This window comes from Vigna radiata, chromosome 8 (assembly GCF_000741045.1).
Source record: "Vigna radiata var. radiata cultivar VC1973A chromosome 8, Vradiata_ver6, whole genome shotgun sequence".
Classification (NCBI taxonomy): Eukaryota; Viridiplantae; Streptophyta; class Magnoliopsida; order Fabales; family Fabaceae; genus Vigna; species Vigna radiata.
Window position 1 is genome coordinate 25,188,658 of NC_028358.1, and position 9,240 is coordinate 25,197,897.

Here is a 9,240-nt window from a genome sequence, read left to right on the forward strand (position 1 = left end):
ACCAGAAAAAAAAATTATAATAATTTTACATCTTTCAAACACACAATTAAGCTTCTTTCGTTTCCAGAGACTTAAATAAAACTTCTTTAAAGGGTAGGATCGAGTAACTCCATATAACACATTTATATTTTCTTTTTAATTGTTCAAGGTAACTTTATTTACCTTTTAGTCCAAATTTTTCCTCTTCAAAGCTTTAGAGTGAGAGGATATTTACCAAAATCACTTTGGTGTTTAAGTCAGTAATCAGTGGTGGTTAGAGCAAAATATTAAATTCACAATAAATGTGATTGTAAGAAAAGAAATGTCTTTATATCTCAAGCTAAGAGGGGGTAAATTGGATTAACCCTTTTTATATGATCTTTTTGAAATCTTTATAGATTATTTGTTTTCTTGAAATCATTAAACAAAAGATAATGAATCAACAAGAGAGAAAGGGTAGAGAAAGATTATCAGAGACAATCTATATTAGTTCGACTATCACAAGCTTACATTCAGTCCTTCTTCAACAACCTGAGTTGAAGGGAATCCACTATAATTGATTGAGTATACAGAAATACGAGATACCCCTATCAATTCACTCCTGTTACCACTCAAAATCAATATAGCAACCTAACAAATGAACAACCTCAATCTCTTACAATACAAGAGCACTCACAGCCCTTAACCCTTAGCAAACCCGCACAGGAACGCAATACACAGATCGTCTATGAAGAACCTGATCTCTAAGATACATTCTTCTAGTGCAAATCGAATCAGAACAACTTTAGCATAATTTCTTGAATGAATCTTGATGGGTAATCAACCAATGAAGCTGTGATTCTTCAAGAACGTTTCTTGACAACACTTGTATGCAAAACTTAGTGAAAATATTAGTATTTGAAAATGATAACGAATTCTTGTTTTGAAACAAGTCTCAAGACACATACACACACACACACCACACACACACACACACACACACACATATATATATATATGATTTTTCAAATACTGTCACATTATAATCGATTAAGATCTTTATGTAATTTGTTAACTGATTTAATCGATTAGAAAACTTATGTAATTGATTATTCCAACATTAAAGCATATTGTCTATCCAATTTCTTTCCTTAACATATTAGCTCACTTATGAAACAAATTATGGCTTGCTTTAGTTTTAATCGGTTATATGCCCTGTATAATCGAGTACTACAGAATAGTTAGCCCTTGTTAAGCTTACTAGGTGATATGGTTAAATCTAACAGATTATATGCCATGTTTAATTGATTATGTCAACCAAAAAAGAGATTATTACATGATTCATTCAACATTAATGAATTCACATATGAAGCACAAATATAATCAAGATAAAACAATTGTTATGCAATTTGTTGTGGAAGAAACCATAAAACCATTCTATTGTTCATCATAAAAAACAAAGATATAGAGGTAGGTTTAGCTCCCCGTATCAACAATCTTCCCCTTTTTTTATGATGACACCAGTACAAAAATTGCGTATTACGTTGAATATTTTTGGCTTTTAATGACGAATTCGAGTTCGACATCATAAAAGGAGACGTAAATTTTACGTCGAACATTATCGCGCGACGTTACTCGAACTATATCCACGTCACCTTCTACAAAGTTTGACGTCTAGTATCTGACTACAGTGTTACATTTAATGGAAGATTTGGCGTCTTATATATATGGGGAGTGGATGTGAGGTTGACGTCATATAGATAGAGGTTTGACGTAACATTAACGTCCTTTATATACAACGACGTTGCGAAATGTCGAATAATAAAGAGAGTGACGTCCAATATTTGAATAAATATTTATATTTAAAGTACGGGGGAACTGACGTAAAGTTGACGTCGCGGTAGAAGATATTTAACGTAATATTCACGTTGAAGTATAAAGTTGATGTCAATTTTTGAATAACATTTATATTTAAAGGAATATTTGACGTCGAATATAAGGGGAATGGACGTAAGGTTAACGTCGAACTTGTTGACAGTTGACATTACTATCGTTGAGCCGTAGAAATTCTCGCCCAGCGTTGCATTATTATTGTTATCTACTGCATTATATGAACGTCATTCAGTGTATAATTCGACGTTAAGATACATATATGAATGTCTAACAGTGTATAATTCGACGTCTCATGTAGTGTTTTTTTTTAAATTTGGTTCGTTTTAGCTCATTTAACCAAACCTGAAATACAGAAACTAGTTTTCCAATTCATATATATTCACAAAATTAATTAACTTAAACCATGCTATTATCAATTCATCAATTCCAATTAAATAGTAAAATTAAAAGACGTTAATGTTATCATTAAAACTTAAAAGAACCCAGTTTTTCATTCATTTATTCACAGTATTCATCTGTTTACAATATTCATCTATTCACAATAATTTATTCACAGTATACATCTATTCACAATTTAAAAGCTGCACAAGTAAATCTAAAAGCTAAGAAAATGCTGCTATCATGAAAGGAAAATCCTAAAGCTATAGCTATTTAAAATTTTTTATTCAAATATCCTGCCCATTCCTCTCTTATCGTCTTTATTACTTACTGCATTGCACAATGTAGAGGTAGTGTTGAACCGCTGCAAAATCAAGGAAACTTTACTATTATATTCATTTCAATGTGAAAAGTTTATTGATATTTGTAAGATTTTCAAATGTAAATTTCTACCTCAGTCTAATTTGCTCTGATTTTTGCTTGGATGATTGCTTTCATCCATGACATGATGTAGTAGCCACATGCCCATGAATCATTTTGTTTATTGCACTAAACATGTGAAAGAACTTAATCAAATGTAATGGTTTAAATTTGACTACGAAAATTAAAGGTTAGAGATCAACGAATTCCAACCTTTAGATATATAATTTCAATTTATTGTCCTCTGGTCCTACTCAACTTTAAACAAATTTGAAACATTAGAAACATAAGTTAATATATTAATATCATAATGAATTGATAAGAATGAATGTAATACTTATGTTTGTATCAAGGACTTCAACTTCGCTTTCATCTTCCTATGAAGAGAACAAAACCATACAACTTGTGCGTTTTTTGGAATGATCACCATGAGTTGCCAATGGCCCCTATCATGTGCCAACAACTAGTGATTTTATTGATTAAAATTTGATAAAAGTTGACAATATTGGGAAACACATATGCATCAATGTATGACGCGATATATATCTCTCTATTAGACTCAGTCATCCATGTTTGCATATATATGATTTTCTAGAATCTAATGTGTTTCCAAATGGTTGAATGGTCTGAGTTTCAAGAAAGCCATAAACTGATGCCCAACCTATTCCACTACGATGGTGTCCATGTACCTATAAGAATAAAGTTAAGTATATTTCTTAAAAAGTAATAATACTAATATAAAAATTGGAAAATAACAAATAAAAAACTAACATGCACTATAGTTGTATGCATGAAATGTTCAACATTGTTTCTCCACCAATGATCTCATATGCATCATTGAAATTAATACATAATGGAACATGGCACTCGAGGCCAAATGTTCTTAACTCCCACAGTAGCTTTACCGGTCCTTTTCTCAACTTATTTAATCTCGAGGTCAATATGGATAGAGGATCATCGTCTTTTGCTTCCTCACGAGCCTTATTCACAGGTTGAGCCATTGGTTGTTTCTCAGGTTGGTAGACCTCCAAGTCACATTTACAAAAGTTAGGAATCATTTAATTATAACTTGAAGATTTAAGATAATAAAAATAAGAATATAATACCACTGATTGGCCAAAATATGGCATGATCATAGCCTTATGCCAAGTTATAAATGTGCCTAAGGCCTTCCCCGCAAATTGGATTTCAGATGTAGGCACTGGCAGTCGATCCTAGGGGTCTCTAACATCATCAATCATTACCCGCACGTCAGTGGGTAATAAAGGAGCACCATGAATGGTCTGACCTCCTGCAATCTATCGTCCCACGGCCACTACGCGCAGAGGATCCTCATCAACCAAAAACTCATACTGAGTATTGTAATCAGTACGATCTGTAGTAGAGCATGAGCCTTTGGTGCTCACATGAGGTGTGATAGGATCATCTGTAGGAGCGTCCTCCTCCTGTGACTGTTGTTGTTGTTGTTGTTGGGAGATCATTGCAAGTTTTTCTTCGAGCGTTCTTAAGTGTTCACCCATGTGCTCCTCTATCTCGACTTGCAATCTTGCCTGATGCTATTAATCACTTCCTGAGTCACGACTTTTGTGCTTCTTGGTTTGGGGCCAAAGTAGTCCCTCAATCCAGTAGCTCCTCCAACAGCACGCACACGACTTAAACAGTCTAGCCGACCTGTGGCTGCTACTAGGAGGTCCACCCTACCTTGTGCCACAAATATGCCTTGAGTTTGTTGCTCAACCAACTCATCCTAACTCATCCTGCATATCATAATGAAGTTAGACACATAAAAAAGTTTGTTACATAATTCTTTTATGAATTATGATTAATAGTTAAAAGTTTCCACTTACAATTCTCTAGGATATCTCCTGAGCAGACTGAGATGTAAACTGGCCATTGGACTTGGTCTATGCAGCCTTCCACAATTCATGTCTAGTTGGTGGAGGTGCTAGGTCAGGTGACTCAAGAAACATGTTTTCCAGTTACTCTCTCCCTTTGGACATTAGCAAAAAAATGGTAGAACAAGTAACATGGAATTCATATGTGCAAAAAAAAAAAGATCAAAATTACTTACAAACCTTTTTAAGAATATGATGTTCCCCTTATCATAAGGATATATAACACTATCACAATGTATGAGCAATATATAAATGATATCAGAGTATACAATAGCTTAATGTAACAATTGAAAACAATATGTCAGAGTTATTTAACCTGTATCAGAGCAATTATAATGATTACATAAGATATAACATTTGATATCAAGTGCATTATGCAATACTCATGTAAGATACAATATAGATGAAGCAATGAGTATTATTGCACAAATGACAGTAAGATACCAGCTATTATGCAGCAAAAAATATGACATACGTGTGAGCATAGCTACCACAAAGATAAACTCATGTTCAATCTCAAAATGATGCATATTTCACACTATATGATGAATTTCCAAGTTAATTTGAGCTATATGCAACATATGTTATGTATTTCATGCTAAACATGTATACCATGATACTTTAAAATTGTCTAGCAACACCAAACATGCAGTTATAAGCATATAAAACAAATTTAGGTAGATAATTGATTACGTTATTAATGTAACAAATTATGAACTGTAGTAATGGTTACTTAACAAATTATGTGATTTGTTTAATCTGTTAAAATTTGCAGATATGAATGTAGAACCTGTTTTGATCATATTAACACCTGTAAAAACATCTTTCTCAACATTGTACGCTATTAGTACACACTAATCATGATATGAACAACAATTGTATATCAAAATGTATAATTAATGAATGAAATTGAGTATTGAGGTACATCACGATGTGAAATTCCAGATTTAACATTTAGAATAGAATCAATACAATCATTCAATGTGTCCATCCAAATCACAAAAGTTAGGCATTATTTTAGTCATTCCACAACAATCATTTAGTCAGTCATGATAAGCATTAACACATTCAGTTGTTACACTTCTCAAGCAATAAAAATCCATGAATTTAATCAACCAACAAAATTAGGATTCAAAACCTTGTTCAACAGAAAAAATAGTTCCAATCAAAATACTCATCCTAGTACCAAATAATAATAAAACAGAGAGTTCAAACAAAAAATCCTCATGGCTGAAGATTACAAAACTGATTTGAACCAAATTAAATTCCTAAACTAATCAGAAATATTTATGTTATCTTCACCCTCCATGTCATCCTCTATATCGCTTCCAAAAACATTTTCATTATTGAATCCATCATCTAGTTTCATGTGTACTTTGGCAAGAGACTTCTTAATCTTGTTCAGTTTGACAGATTGGATCTTCATTTGTGTTGGAAAAAGGTTGGTTTCGTTTCAACACCAAGAGGTGGGTGAATTGGTGAGGTTTTAAAATCAGAGTCTTTTTGAAATCTTTTTCGAAAAGTAAAAACCTTTACAAAGTTTCTTGAATCACACAGAATGAAAATTCTAAGTGCAACGGAAATACAAAGTAGACTACGTAAACATGTAAATCGACTAAATGTAAAAATGTAAGGATAGAGAAATCAAACGCAGATTTTTATCCTAGTTTGGCCTCAATGCCTACATCCAGTGTCCTTCCACAATCCGGAAGCAAATGCACTATGATGGTCAAGGATTTTACAACAAGGCTTTTATAGAGACCTCCACATCAAAATTATAAAACACCTCTTAACCCTCTAACCAAAATATAGGAAGCAATAACACAAAGATCTGCAACAAGATATCCCCTCTTCTGAAATATTTAAACCCACTTTGAGTAATCCTCAAAGTTATTGGAAAACAGGTAGGCTTCTTTTTACACCAAGAGGGGGGGTGAATTGGTGATATTTCAAAAATAAGTTCTTTTCACAATCTTGAAAACAAAGTATAAATATTTTTGAACTTTCTTGAAATGCAAGCAATCAGAAAATGTATGCAGCGGAAAAACGTAGTTGATTGCTTAAAATATAGAGTCGACTAGAATGTAAAAGATAAGGGATAGAGAACATCATATACTGGTTCGACCAACAATGCCTACATCCAGTGTCCTTCTACCTGGAAGCAAATGCACTATAATGGTTGCAGTTTTTACAACAAGGAATTTATAGAAGACCTCCACGTCAAAAATATAAATCTCCTCTCTAACCCAAAACCAAAATATAGTTGTAGAACAAAACCAGAATTGCAGCAAGAATCCCCTCTTCTGCAATCTGCAACACCACTTTGAACAATCCTCAAAGTGAATTATCCCCCTGTATCACAACAGGTCCAATTCCAGCAGTCTTTAGAGGATGCCAAGCCTTCAAACCGATCACACAAAAACACCTTTCTTGTGCAAATAATGATCAGCAAATGTAAGCGCAAAAAGTCTCCTCTTTGAATCTCGTTCAAGAAAGATCACCACTGTCTTCTTGGAGAATTCTTGGAGCTAGGAGAAATATGAAACAAAAATTAAAATTATTCGTTCCTCAAAAGTCTTTTGAACAAACCTATGTTTAGTCTATTTATAGATTTCTGTTATACAGTCAGATTCTCAGTCGAATATGCTACTAATTCAGTCAACTGTATTATGACAGTTATAACAGATCAATCAACTTAGTAGTTTACGGTCAACAAATAACAGAACACATATAATACAGTTGACCAAGTCATCAATGCTCAACAAACTTTTAAAAATATAGCTGTTAGAGTGCAAGAGCATAACAAAATTCCAAATCAGATAACAGATACAGTTGAATGTGTGAAACACATAGTCGACTTCAACCATGTAAAAAATTTTGAAATTCTTTTCTTCTCAAAAATACACAAAGCATTGATTCTTAAAATCTGCACAAAGATTTTAGCATAGTCAAATCCATTCACAATGTAGTCGACTATACTAGAACTTTGTCACAGTTAAAAGTTCATAAAATTGCTTGTGGTTTTCAGCTTTAAAACATGTGCCGAAAAACATATGTAAAGATGCATTGCACATATCACATAAAGCATGTAAACACGTTCCAGATATATATCAATCAATTAGCATAGGAACATGTAATATTGTACATAAACATGTTTAACAGATATAATAGTCAATTTGCATAAGAACATGTAATAACAGCAAACAACATATGCATGTTATTAAGCAATGTGTTGTCATCATAAAAAACTAGATTAATATAGAAATTGTGTTGTCAACAATTTCAACAAAAGTGTCCAGACTCCACGAGTCAACCTCCTGTAATCACAACAGGAAAAACCAATCTCCAGTAGATTGAAGGCAGTCTTGATCAATAAGAATACACCAGTTGTGCAGAATTTGATCATACAGTAAGCTAAATACACGTCTCCTTCAAAGAACCTCCTCAAAGATAGATCACCACACTCTTCTTGATGAGTTCTTGGAGAAAATTCTCAGAGATCACAATCTGTAAATCAAAATGAAAGTGTTAGAATTTCCAAAGTTCTCTGTGATCAACTGAGTCATGTCTATTTATAGTTTTCTATAAATCAGACGCTCTTGTTATTGACTGTGCTACTAATAAAGTTGATTGTCATAAGACAGTTATAACAGTTAAGTCAAATAATAGCAGTCAACAACAACCAAATTGATTTTACATTTAATACAGTTGATTATCAATAAAAGCTTTGACCAACAGTTGAAATATAGTCGTTAATGTACACAAGCATAACAAAATTTCAAAGCAAATAACTAACTAAGTCGGATCCATTGCGCATGTAGTCGACTTAGGCACATCAGCTTAGTTTGAAAAACTTTTCAATGCAAAATCACTCACAGCACTACTTTTGAAAATTTGTGCATAGTCACGAGCTTTAATCGACTTGCTTCATAATCAAGTCGACCTAAAACTTGCAATTATGCCACACAATATAAGTTCATAAAAGTGCATGTGGTTTTCTCTTTAAAACATATGTATTGCAATCATAAATGATGTATCAGATATAAGCTCAGATAGTGCATTCATATATCAAGATCAACACAAACATGTTTAGTAAGATATCGTCCACAATGAGGAATAGAACATGTAACACAAAACAATACATGTGCTATTAATAATGTGTTGTCATCATCAAAAACCATAGTGACTAGAGCACTGTGAGATTAAGGTTAGCTAAACCAGTGCTTCCTTTATCAACAATTTGATTTATTATAAAACTCTCAAAGTTAGTCCTTGCTTGAAAAACAAGTACAACATTTGACTTGTCCACTTTCAAAGGCTCTATGTCTTCCCCTACCATAGGCAATTGCTCATCCTTGAAAGTCCATCCTACTTCACTTTTCCTTAAACCCATGTGATGAATAACAAGGTTTGAGATCATATTGGTCTTATTGTAGCTCATGGTTACCTCTCCGATGAGGTCAACAATAAAATGGTGCAGGACATGACTCAAAAACACAACATAAGGAAGGCTAGCCATATTTTACTTGGTGATCTTAACCATGTGATCACACATAGCAGTTGTCCAATCAGTTTGCACTCTTCCCTTGAGAGCATGAATCAGATATACATCCTCAGTGGTGAGTTGAGCATGATTGCCCCCTCTGGGCAATAGAATCCAAGCAATGATAAACGCGCATAACATGTCATCTCACTT